We start from the raw sequence: 13,439 nt of genomic DNA on the forward strand, positions 1-13,439 counted from the left end.
TGATTATTTCTCAGAATATTTTTAGTTTTTGTTTAACAATGTCCATTAATTGATAAAGCTGTAGACCTTGACTTTGGCCTTCTCTTGTTGCATCTGTGTTGTAATTCATTGAGACACGTAACCATCATGCAATGTTGAATGATTACACATTAAATTTGCAGTACAAAATTATTGTTTTTGCTAAGTTCTTTTCTTTTTTCCTTTTTCTTCTAATCTTTGACTAAAATGGGAAAATAATCAACAAAATGGTAATTTTTTTAAATATTGAAAAAAACCTTTTGTAAAATCGAAATCATTATTTGAAGATAAAACAAATGCCCATTCCCGAAACGAAGTCTTGCTAAATCAAAAACAACCAAATTTGGAGAAAGAAAGTTATCCAGGTGCGAGAAAACGGATGTGGAAGTTGACGATCTCTCAGTTGCACTGGCCACAAATTGGGGTAGACTCGGTTGCGAATTGTGATAAAAAATTTAATTTTCAGTCTAAAAATAAAATAAAATCATGCTTTTGGGATTTTAAACTTTTAAATACAGGTAAATAAAGTTCAATGTAAAAAGTTACTTAATTCCGAGAAAATTGACTGCACGCTTTGAGATTAAAATTTCTTGGGTTATCAAAATCGGCTTTGGATAGCGATTAAAAGACGTGAATGAGAACAGAAAACGTTTTAATGATGATGATTGCAAGATATATATTTGTTAAAAGGTTGATACAAATTATTACAGAGTTAAAATTGTAATTAAATTATAAATACAATCTTAAATACATTTTTAAAAATTATTGTATAGAAAATTATATTTTGCAAAAATGCTTTTACCACAATAATTATTTGATTTTTTAAGAATGTTTCATGCAATTAACCCATTTTTATCATCAGTATTTTAGTAGTATTTTTTTAATATTTATTTAGTAGTATTTTCGTAGTTCTGTACTGCAACCCTTCATTGAGTCAAATTTGAATGAAGAAGAATACGAAAAGTTCAATTTTGAAAAAGTTTGGTCATTGGAAAAGTTCATTAAGTCGCAATTGTTCGACTTAAAATTGGGAAGGACTTCTTATTAAATATATAAAGATGTGGACTACTAGACTTTCGGAAAATTAAAATTAAGAGATCATGAACTCACTGAAACTTACCTTTCTTTGTATTTTTTGTTTCAGGTAAGATTTACGTCTTCCAATAATTTTCCAGGCCCAGTCTGATAATTGCCCAGTGTCAGTGTCTGTAAGTATATAAAAATATATAATATTGCATCGTGCGTACCATGTTTCCTGGTAATTTTTGCAATCCCTGATGAAACCAGATATAAACAAATAAAAAATTTTTCCTATTTTCTAGACATCATTTTTTCTTAAATGAAATTCTCATGTTGAAGTCCGAAAATTTAACAAAAAATTTTTATTTAAAAATGTGTAAAATGGCAGTAGTGTTTCTGAAAATCTCTAAACTCAATCAATTTATTTTTATGAACAATGAAATTTCGCTTTTTTGTGTGGCAAGGGAATGAAATGTCAAAAAAGTAAAAAGAGCAAAGTTGTTTTGTATAAAAAAAAATTTTTAATCTGTTGTGAACACTTTTCACTATCGTACGTTTTTTTCTCGTAATTTTGGCTGAAATATAAATAAATTCTGCTATAATTATATATTTGTATTAAAACAATAACATTTTCTAAAATTTTGTTCAACTAGTAAATTAGCACATTAAATTTCTTTTACATCATTCTAGAAAAATATATTTTTTTAATAAAAATAAAATCATAGTCGACTTTATTTATATTTGAGCGAAAAATTGACGAAAAACGCATGATAGAGAAAGTTCTAAGAAACTTTTTAAAAAGACTGTTTCAAGTGAAAGCACTTTGCTCTCTTGACTTTTTTTGTATATCGTCTCGTCCTTGCAGAAAAATGCTAATTTCCATTTTTCATAAATATAAATCCAATTTCCTCTTCTCCGAGACGAGAGCGCAAGATAATCTCCATTGAGGTAAATTCACAATATTATTATCAACTTAGAAAAAATCAAGAAAAAATAAAACGATGCTTCCTTTTATTTTTTCTTGATTTGTTTCTCAAAAAGACTTTTTATGAAAATTGAGTTTCAAGAGTTTAGAAATTCCACTGCCATTTTATAAATTTAAAAATCTTTTTAAATATTACGACGGATTTTGTAATTGAATTAAGAAATGCTATGAAAATCGAAAAGAAGCAGTAAAATATTAATATTTGTTTGGATATTGCATGTCTTTAAACAAAAATGTCAACATTTGTTAGTCAATAACTGCCCAATTTTCAAGTATCTTCAAACTAATTTTCAATTATTCAAGTAATTATTACTTGTTTCAAAATTTTTTTTTAGTAAATCGTCAAAAGTTACTATATTTCTGGACGAATAATACTGTTGGTGAATTTAAATGGCAATATTGCTGAAAATTTTTGGTAAAAAAATGACTTTTGCTTAAAAAAATAGGGTGTAAATTCAGAGATACTATAAATAATAATACATTATAAATAATATGCGACATAGTAGAAGATATTTGAAAAAACTGGAATTTTCTCCACCTTTCATATGAAAAAGTACAAGTGAATAATTATTCTTTCAATAATTGCAAACTGTTTTTCACAACAATTTTAATTCTTAACATTCATTGACTAAGTCAATAATTCCAGAAAATATTAACTTTTCCAGGTTTATGTTGAAAAAAAGTTTAAATAAATAATAATTTTATAAATAATTGCAAACTGTCTTTCACAAGATATATAAGTCTCAGTACTACGATATTAGTTCCGGAAATTAGTCATTTTTTAATATTTGAAGGGGAAAAATTATTTAAACAAATGAAAATAATTTGAATAATTGTCAAATATCGTTAAATAAATAAATTACTCTCAACATTCGTTGATTGTGCCATTGATTCCAGACAATAATAACTTTTCACGATTCACAGAAGAAAACACCGTTTAAACAAATAAAAATGGTTTAAATGATTAAAAAACATGTATATCAATAAATATTGCTTTTTAAATTGCATCAAATTTGAAAAAGGAAAAAAATTGTTTGAACAATTCCAAATTAGTTAAAAAATACTTGGAAACTTGTGACTTGTCGAATAAAAATAATTCTTTCACCCCAGTCTGCATTCTTCCCCCTTACATTACGGCTCGACCGACGGTCGAGGACCGAGTGACTTGAATTGAGGAGAGCAACTTTGCGTGGCGCTAAGGCTGTACTTCGTTGATGATCGGAGCCGTTCGGTGCTATTCGAGCCAAAGTAGAGGCGCTCTTAAATCGAGTGAGCTCACAGGCACTCTAGTGACGAATCCCACGATTCGAGTCCAGTGCTCCACGGGATGCGATTGAGGAAGGTTTGTGTTCCTCGTTGTTTCCTAAACCTTTAAATTCGTTCATAAAAAACTCAACCCACGCGTGTGTGAAAGTCGTGAAAAAATTCCCTTCATTATTTATTACTTAATTAATTAATTTAACAGAGAGTTTACTGTAGTCACCAATAATCCTTTGTACCTATAATCAAGGTCGTAAGGATCTGGATTGATCTGACAATCGTGAGTGAAGTGAATTTGTGTAAAAATCTTTCCAACATATTTTTAAAAAATCGAGAAGAAAAGTTGAGGGCAAAGGTTTAGGAGCAAGGTGTGACATGTCCCAAAATTCCTATCAATTGTCCTGAACAAACGTCAGCTGACATGGCAAACGAATAGGTGAATGGATATCACTGGGTCAGTAGGAATAGTTCCAATTCCATGTGGTCAAAGTGTCGTGATACTTTGGAGGTTTTGAGACCTGGATACATATTTCAAGGGTTGGTGTTATTCTTGATTCAAGATCTTCGAGGATTTGAGTTTTTGAATCTTGAATAACACTGCATCAATAAAGCTTTTTGATAAATCAAGAGTTCAGATGATTAAACAATATCACCTAGGAAAAACTTCTGAAGATTCAAATCTTCCACCTTTCTACATTTGAAATGTCTGATCTGAAGCTCCAAGGATTAGAAATCTAGTAATTAAGTATCTTTCCAATGTAAACGTTCAGAAACTGCCAGTCTAAGAATGTGCAGCGATAGTCTGCAATGTACGAAAGTGAAAGTAGACTCTTGAGGTCAGCTAACTTATTACCGGATTATATACTGACGAGAATCTGAGTGGAAAAACTAAACCGTGAACCGGTATGTTGAGCACGTGAGTCTCGTCGGTATTAGACCAAATGCAATAACCCATCTTATCAGAGAATGCATTTTGCACGTACGAGACAAAACACCGGACGTTGCTTGTTCAGACTTCTCCTTAGCAAAGAATAACGTTGTCAAGAAGGGAATCACGTACGAGAGGTCCACTCGGCGTCATTTCGGCAAAATCCTTAACCGGATGGGACAGAAAAAGTGGAAACATGTGCACACCTTTAACCTTCTCTTTCTCTGTCCTTTGAATTTCAGTATCAGATTTAGCACCTGTATTCAGGACTTAATCCGATTCTGAAAGACTTTCGTTGTGCTTTTAGAGGGAATTAGGATTAGAGTTCAGAGTTTGACGATTTTGACGAGATTATAGTGATATGGTGGTGATACAAGTGATTCAGGGGAAATTGTGGTCACTCATGTGAAGTATTTCTGATACTGATGAAGTAGTTGGGCTCATCAAAGTTGTTCATTGATGCAAGGATACAGATTGATTTGAATGATACATTTCACTTTGATGGAAGACTTGGAGACATTTCAAGAGTTTCCCAGTAAAGAATGTTATAAATTGATGGGTTGAAAGCGATACAGATCGGATACGAACAGTTCTGAGTGATACAGTTATTCTGTGATTAACTAGAAGTCTTCAAGACGTTCTAAGATCATTTTCTTCTACAAAAAATTCTTGAACAAATGATATATCATCAGTATTAATTTATCAACACAAGATCAATGTTTGAACAAGTTCGCAAATTGTGAAATGATTAGTTTGTTCTTTTGCAGCTAATGAGACTGTGCCAAATGAAGATTCACGTGTGCCATTAGCATCATTGTCATTAACAGCTTTGAAAACACAAATAAAATTATCAAACAATTATGGCTGTTTGAGGAAACTTATTAAGAATATTCAAAAGCCTAATGGAAAAGCATCAGTATTCATTTAGACAAGGCTTCAATATTTTATCATACAATCTAGGTCTAGGATTTATGAGGGTCTTAATAATACCATTGGAAAAAAATTAGATTGGTTGAAGATACGTGAAATAAGCTTTCAATTTAACAGAAGAATTTTCTCTGAATCAGTTTCCTGATCTATGGCTTTCGGTAAATTAAAAAATGAATCACAAAACCTTCTTGTGACGTACAAAACAACTACTAATTGTCGATGAGGAAACTTGTTTCATCTACTCTATCAGCTATAATATCAAAAACCAGTTTAACAATTGTAGTGATTTATCTTACCTACAAAACGTTATCTGTATTTGAACAAAAAATGCTTTGTTGCCTGTAATATAAAAATAATAATTCTGCTGAGGATTAGTCAGACTTAGCTAATTAGCTAATGTTAGAGTCCAATCTGAAATAGCTTGTAAGATATAAATAATTTAAAATTGTTTTATGATTGAGAATATATGTAATATTTAACTTTTGGTGGCGTAATTGCAAATACAACGAAATGTCTAATCAGAGACTAATAAGAATATTCCAGAATTGCGAATGAATACTTGTATTTTAATCACTGAAATTCGAGTAAAATAGTAATATAGTTTGCCCTACTCAACAAATTTACAATAAACTGGCATAAATAATTTCCCCTCCAATTATAACATTTGCTTTAAGCAAAATATTGTTCTCCATCTGGGTCCCTATTGTACCCAAGAACTCGTAAAGCTGATCATAAAACTGGCACCCCTTCCTCAAAGTTCGATCCTTTGCTGAAATCTTTTCACATTAGCCCCATACAAAGAAATACTCAAGTAAAGAAATAAGAAGTCGTAAATGTCCGACAAATAAATGAATAGTGAAATGACACAAAGGACTTTTAAAAATCACACAATGAAATAAAAAATCAGGCAGACAATTTGCAAACGTGTGGCAGGGGTGTCCGTAAATTGCAAAGGCTACAATTAAATCTCTACTTTAGTGTCCTGAAGGCGATCACAGCTGAAGGAGAGAGAAAGAGAGGGAAAAAGTGCAAATAAAATACAGGAGATTCGACACCCAACTCTGTCGGACAGGAGGGGCCTGGACTCGAAATATAGGCATTCCAGGGTCGTTGTATGTACGCATACATTATTGTTAAGCCGGCAGCAGGTGCTACGAGAAAACCTCAGACCCTTCCCAAGTTGAACCGATTGGATTGTGGCCCACCCATTGTGTCGATACTTTAATGTGTTGTGATAAAAGCTGTGATATTGTGCAATTTGAGGTTATTAGACTGACGATTAATACGCTTGGACATCGCTCTTTGCAGAAATAGGTACGTTGAAATAATATTCTGTCAGATATTAATCTAAGTCGAAAGGAAAACAGTGGGAGCTGTCTTAAGGATTCTATGGTTGTCCCTTATTTAAAAAAATTTTTATTTCACTGCCCAAGACAACTGGTTTTCAATTTTCTTCAAACTGTTGTAATTTGTAGCACTATTGGACCCTATTGTAGATGAAAACCCATAAGCCAACATATTGCATGCTTACAGAAATATGCTAATTGGTGCTTGGTAAAAGTAGGTGTCCAACCCATTTTACGATTTAATTTTGTTGCTTCACAAACCAAATAAAGTTTGTAACACACAAAGTCGAAATTTGACTATAAGAATGTTTTTAAATGGACCATTTTAACTTAACCGGGGTATCAACTAGAATTATTGACGAAAAAAATGTTAAATGTTTGTGGAATATGTTGATTGGATAGTCCAAAAATCACCGCAGTTTAAAAAGTGCAATGTGCTTGTCGAAATTATTGTTCCTCATTGAACAAAAGTAAATCCCTAACATATGTAATCCAATCCGATAAAATGTTTTACTTCCTCATCGAGGATGGTGTTGTCGGATTTTATAAAAAATATTAGATACATTTTTTGAGTAATTTACTTTTTCTTCTAATAATTAAGGTTTTTAGTAAACCTAGATTGCTTTGAAGTTTATTTATTTCTTTTTTATTTATCTTCAGGTAAAAAGAATGTATATTTGGAAAACAATTTATAAGATACCAATGAATTCGTATTCGAAAATATATTGTTAGAAAAATAAACGTTTATCTACGACATGCATTACTGTTACGAAAAGAAAATATTAAAAATAAAAAAATTCTGCAATTAGACTAATATTATTCTAAACCTTTTTTTATAAGTACGAAAGCAACGGAGATATTTTGTGTACGACCTTAATGTTGAATGTTATATGTTCATGGTTCAGTTAATATTATTGAATTCTAACAAGATAAGAATGTTTAATATTTGTCTCACAAGATCACATTTGTCATCCCGATGGAAATTCCTTTTGCTGGATTTTATGTCAAATTCACTCTCGTCAGAAACGTAGACGTCTAAAAAGTTCACGACGTTATCACTCGAACCCAGAATGTGCAAGTTTTGCAGAAACGGAAGCAGGAAGCGGCAGTAATTCTTTTTCTGTATCAGGAGAGGGCACTAACCAGTATAGATATTCCTTATCTTATTATGTGACCTGTCGTTATTTGTTACACGTATCTCTGCTCCATATCAGTTTTTACTTCCGGTAATGCCATTCTCTATTCACGTCGAATATTCTTGTCGAAAAGTCAGAGATGCTTGTTAACAAGTTACTTCAACCAGTTTCTGGAATACTTCGTGCAAGTTCAAACTCTATGTAGAAATACGTAATTATCTCAAGCACTTGCAAATTCCTTTCAGAGTTTAAGCATTTGTTAGTGTAGGTCGAGAATTTGATACTTCAAAAACAAACATGTTACATTGAGGAAATAAATAACGTTACGGTGACAAAATAATTGTTTTGAGCAGTTTTTGTTCGTTGTACAAAAAATTATTCATTATTGAATACCATTTGTTACTTTTTTGGTTAATCACACTTTCGTCTATAATCATGGATTGTCCTGATGAAATTTATTTGTGATTAACAAAATCATATTTATACTTAAACAGAATAATTGTATTGGTTTAACAATAATATAATGAATTCCAAAAAATATATTTTGATAAACCAATTAAAGTAAGTTTTAAAAGATTTTATAGGAGTTGAAATTGCTTTATCAAATTTTGTGGGATTTTAGATTTCAAGATGCTTTTACGGGATTTTATTCGATTTTTGTGGGAATACTAGGAATTTCACAAGATTTAAGAGATTTAATCAATTCTAACGGATATCAAATGGTTTTAAAGAGTGTATGGTATTTAAAAAATCCAAAGGAATGTACATGATTCAAATTTTTTATGTTTTTCAAAGAATTTCGTCGAATTTTTGAAAATTTGAAAGGTTTCGAAACTTTTATTCAGGATATGAAAGATGTTAATAAAACTGTAAGGGATTCCGAGGGATTTCTAGAGGAAAACTTCATAGAATAAATTAAACGGAATTTCAAGGGTCTTTCAAGATTTCAATAGAAATGAGACAAATTTCAAAGTATTTTGTGGAATTTTGCAGAAATTCAGTTTCCTCGGCTTTTTTCCACAAAAAATAGAAATTTTAAAAACTGAATTCGGAGATGCTATAATATATTATAACGGACGTCCCCTGGCTTTTTTTATGGATAATAAAAAAAAATGATTGTGCTAAATAAAAATTGTATGCACGTGAACTATTTTGAGGTTAGTATCGTTTTTCAGCTCTCTGTCATTCCGATAATGTAGGTCCTTGTCATACCGATGCTATCGGTAGCACTCAAGAATATTTATGGAAGAGAATTATACACACATAACACCATAATACACACACATCAAATTTGGCAACATACAATTTTTTGAATTAAACCACGAAATAATAGTTCGGGTACGTCCGTTAGCATGTTCGCTATCATGTCCCACATTTTTAAGAAGAAATCTTGATTATTGTAGAGAAAAAGTCGAGGGATCCTAACAATGACAAAATCGGTAATTTTCTAAGTATCACATGCCCCTAAAGAATAAATTATGTGAAATGAACTTATAACCGAATATATTTTACCAATTCTATTTTATCTAGAGATATTTTTTCTACTGACAGATAAATATATGCTTTATAAGTTTCATTTATATTTACATTGCTGCCAATGTCATGAATCAATATTTGTGCACTCTTTATAGTTCAGAAAGCAATTAATAACAAATTTCGTTCATTTGAACGTTCAGAACTTGAAGCACAATAGATAGACAGGGGGAGTTCTGGATTGATTAGTGTTAGTGAGTGTCTGTGTGTGTACCGTGTGTTTCCGTGTGAGACTGGCATCGAGATCGCTTTGTCGAGCTTCTAGAACATTTTGGAAGGGTACTGATGACGTCACAGAATAATAATAATAATAATAATGCACAATTGTAAGAGCTGTAGAATATTATCTAATAATATATCTTCATCTTTATCCTAAAGTTCTAGAAGTTTCTAGACTGCTGAATGTTTTTCACAAGTTGTTGGCGCGCTAAATAAATATGGGGGTTTTTCATTAAATTTATAATCTACAAGAAAGCAATAAATCAAATTAATAGGCGTAACTGGATGTCACACAGACATACAATTGTGCAATATTATTATTCTTTGACGTCATCAAGAACCTTCAAGAATGTTCTTGATTCTAGAAACTCCGCAGAACGGTCCCGATTCGATATTCACAGACACGCACTAATATTAATCCATCCAGAACTCCCTTGCCTATCTATTAAGCACATATTTAAGCGATTTATATAAATATTTTGAGAGATTTACAAACTGTCGAGAGTTTTCAGAGATTCCAGAAGGTTTTAGAGCTTTTAGGGTATTTTAAAAGATTTAAATGAATTTCCAAAAATATAAAAACTTGAAATGATTCTAAAGATCTTTATCTGATTTTGTAGGTTTTTTAGAGGGAAATCTAGAGATTTCAAGGGTTTTAAAAAAAATGATATTTCAAGGGATTTATTGGAAAATCCTAACAGATTTTAGACTTTCCTAAAGCATTTTAGCGGATTTCAAAGCTCTTAGAATGTATTAAAAATAATATTTAAAAAGTGTTGTTACCAGAATTTCGTAACTAGAGACAATACTAATTTCTCATAGTTTCATAGATATTTTGCAACTTCTAGTAAAAAATTGAAGAATTTGTATTCACCTTTAAAGTTGGTGCATTTTAGGAAAATATATTACAAGGGAGGAAAAATAAAATGTCTCTAGAACTATAGGGTAAGTCGTAAAGTTGGTTCCTGTGGTGTATTCCCTACTCTTACAAATTCTCGTACAGAGAATAAGGGCTTCCATTATGCGAAAGCTTTTAAAACTACGTACATTGAAAAATTTGTGGCTAGCAAACAGAGAGGTTAAAGGAAAGATAAAAATAGAAGAAAAATAAAAGAGGGACCGAAAATTCAAATGTACTCGTTCGCATTATTGTTACTCGGTTTTTTCTGCATTTGCGTGCAAGTTCGGATGCATGCATAATTTATGAACAATAAAAACTCGAATAAAAATTTTTTCAATCGTGCAAGCTCAGAGAAACCGACGGCACAGAGTTGTATCTCATGTTCATGAATTTTATGGGTTTTATTACAAAGTTTATGAGATTGTTTCAAGGATCCAAAACTTAAAAAGCTGATGTTAATTATTTTGTTTGCTTTTGTCATTAGTTTACGGAAAAGAAGGGTTCTATGTTAGCAGTATTATAAAATTTAGAACACATTCTTATGTATTTCCAGTGTGGCCAGGAAGAAACCAGATAGATAAATGAAACAGTAAACATTCGACGCACTGGAATACGAAAACGATTGATGTTTTGGTTAGGTTTGTTCCATTTTGGTGGAACCGTTTATCCGGAAACACTATATTCACATGAGAAAACAAAAAGGCCACCTTAAATCTTGGTGATACACTAAGCAAATATGTGCAGACTAATTGCAAGGAAATTAAGTAACAAATGAAATATTTATTTTTCTTTGAACATTAGCCATTACGTAAATTCTAAGAAATACCCAAGTTTTAAATGTTTCATATACTCTTTTTTTCTTTTTCATAAATTTTCCGCTCATTTTTGAATTTTCAATAAAATAGTTACAGTTTCAGCCTGAGATGATTTTTCTACTATAATGATGAATCTTCGACCAAAAAGAATAAATTTATTACAAGAAAGTTTAATTTTCATTCAAGAAATATTAATATTAAACAAAAAAGTTCATTTTCAACCAAATAGTGTAATTTTCTATGAAAATAGTTGCATTCTTAACCAAAAGTGACAACTTGTTATCAAGATTTTTGAATTTTCGAGAAAATGATGGAACTTCGACCGAATACTTAAATTTTCAATCAAACAATATAATTTTTAATCAAAAAAATGAATTTTTAACAAAACTGTTGATTTTTTAACAAAATAGTTGTATTTTCAACCATGAAAGACAAATTCTCAATACAAAATGAAATATCTGATATTTCAACAAACAAATAAATATTTTAATTTCAGGTTAAATATAGTTGAATTCATTCTAAAAAGACGTGTGTTCCATAGAATATTTGAGTTTTTCACCAAAAAAAGTTTTTCAGTAAAAGAAAATAATAAAAATTTAACCAAGTTGTTGAATTTTCAACAAGATAATTGATCTTTCAATAAAAGAAGATTTTTTAGTCAAGAAAAACAAAATTTTTTTAATAATGATTCAATTTTCAAGTCAAAAAAACTAAGAGACGTATGTTCTTGAATTTGTAAAAAAAATAATGGAACTTTGAACTAAATACTAAAATTTCAATCAAACTCTATATAATTATTAATCAAAAAGATGAATTTTTAACAAAACAGTTTTTTTTTAAATAATTAGATTTCTTACCATGAAAGAGAAATTCTCAACAAAAAAATGTAACGTTTGATTTTACAACTAAACAATATTTTAATTTTAGGTAAAAAGTAGTCAAATTGATAGGAAAAACACGAGGTTTCAACAAAATAGTTGATTTTTCAACAAAAAAAGATTTTTATGTTAAGAAAAAATAAAAATGTCAATCAAATTTTGGAATTTTACAGCCAAAAATCTAATTTTCAACAAAATAATAGATTTTTCAGTCAATATTATCAAAAATTTCAACTACATTTCGTAATTTTAAAGCTAAAGAAACTCATGTTTTACAGAACAGTTTAATTTTCAATCCGAAAATATAAATTTTAAACCAAAAGGTTAAATTTCAACCCAATATTTGAATTTTCTACGAAAATGGTCGAGATTTTAACCAAAAAGGATGAATTATTATCCAAATTCTTTAATTTTCAACAAAAAATTAAACTTTTAACCAAATAATTACATTTTAAATCAAATAGTATAATTAACCATTAGTATAGTTAACCACACAGCTTTTTAACTCTATTATTTCAACTTGAGCTTTTGGTTGAATACAAAAAAAATTTCCTAGAATATACACTCCCGATAAACGAGTATTGCCCACCCTGAGCCAAAACTGGTTGAAATAAAAAGTTTTGTATCTCCATCGAAAATCCATGTGTTGAAAAAGTCCAACCTAGTTTTAAAGTTTGAGCTCGTTTAATAAAAATTGAGTTTTTTATATCAAAAAAAGGTATTTTTTCATTTTTGTTTTGTCCCAAATTCGAATCTGTAATTTTTTCAGGAACTTGTAGATTTAAAAAATTTAAAATGTAACAGACGCGTATTTGCATTTTTCTTTAAAATGAGCCCAAGATGACATTTTTTTATTGAGCCGTTTCGAAGTTATGTCTATTAAAAAAAATATATATTTTTTTTAACGTTGAATATCTCGAATTCTATGCATTATATAAACAACGTCTAAAGAGAAAAAATTTTTGTTTTTAGATGTAGAATAAATATTTTTGAAACAAAAAATATTTGAAATTTTTTTCCTTTTTCACCATTTTTTTTATTAAATATTTTCTAACTTTTATACATAACAGAATATATTTCGAAATATAGTAACCATATTCTTTTATATAAAAAGTTAGAAATTGAATTTTTTTAAATACATTAATTTTTGACAGAGGTATCAAACTATTTATTTCGATCAATTTCTGCTCAGGGTGGGGAATACTCGTGATTTCAAAAACTAACAATTTTGTTTTATCAAACAAACCTGTAATTGAATCGGCCAAACCTTCATTTGGATATACATTAATGCATTTATTTAGTTGATTAAAAATTAAAAATAGAGATAAATTTTACATTTAGTAATGCAATTTGTAGTATTCTGTTAAATTTTTTTTATTAATTTAACATTTTGTCAAAAAGTTTAGTTGATAAAAAAATTGGTCCTTTGAGCCGGTTATGAACAAGCGACCTATGGGTATACAGTTCACA

The 13,439-nt window shown here is 29.8% G+C and overlaps 1 protein-coding gene and 1 long non-coding RNA gene across 6 annotated transcripts in view; one reads left to right on the forward strand and one right to left on the reverse strand.

The window, feature by feature from the left end:
- Positions 1–326: 326 nt before the first annotated feature.
- On the reverse strand, positions 327–3,265 carry LOC117181698. The gene is made up of 3 exons (XR_004468158.1): positions 3,129–3,265; positions 1,139–1,224; positions 327–485 (listed from the first exon to the last, which is right to left on the reverse strand). It is a non-coding gene; the product is annotated as an uncharacterized LOC117181698 (long non-coding RNA).
- Positions 3,266–3,408: 143 nt separating this feature from the next.
- The window catches only part of LOC117181692 (mannosyl-oligosaccharide 1,2-alpha-mannosidase IA-like), a 242,201-nt gene continuing 232,170 nt past the window's right edge, over positions 3,409–13,439 (forward strand). Inside the window, exons 1-2 of one of the 5 annotated variants that reach the window (XM_033374620.1) lie at positions 3,409–3,651; positions 6,120–6,455. The gene's annotated coding sequence lies outside the window, so the exon portion shown is untranslated. Of the gene's footprint in view, positions 3,652–3,695; positions 3,821–6,119; positions 6,456–13,439 lie in introns of those variants that run through there. The other 4 variants (XM_033374619.1, XM_033374622.1, XM_033374621.1 and 1 more) reach the window with 4 other exon arrangements.

The sequence above is a fragment of the Belonocnema kinseyi genome, chromosome 10, assembly GCF_010883055.1.
Source record: "Belonocnema kinseyi isolate 2016_QV_RU_SX_M_011 chromosome 10, B_treatae_v1, whole genome shotgun sequence".
In the NCBI taxonomy this organism is placed as follows: Eukaryota; Metazoa; Arthropoda; class Insecta; order Hymenoptera; family Cynipidae; genus Belonocnema; species Belonocnema kinseyi.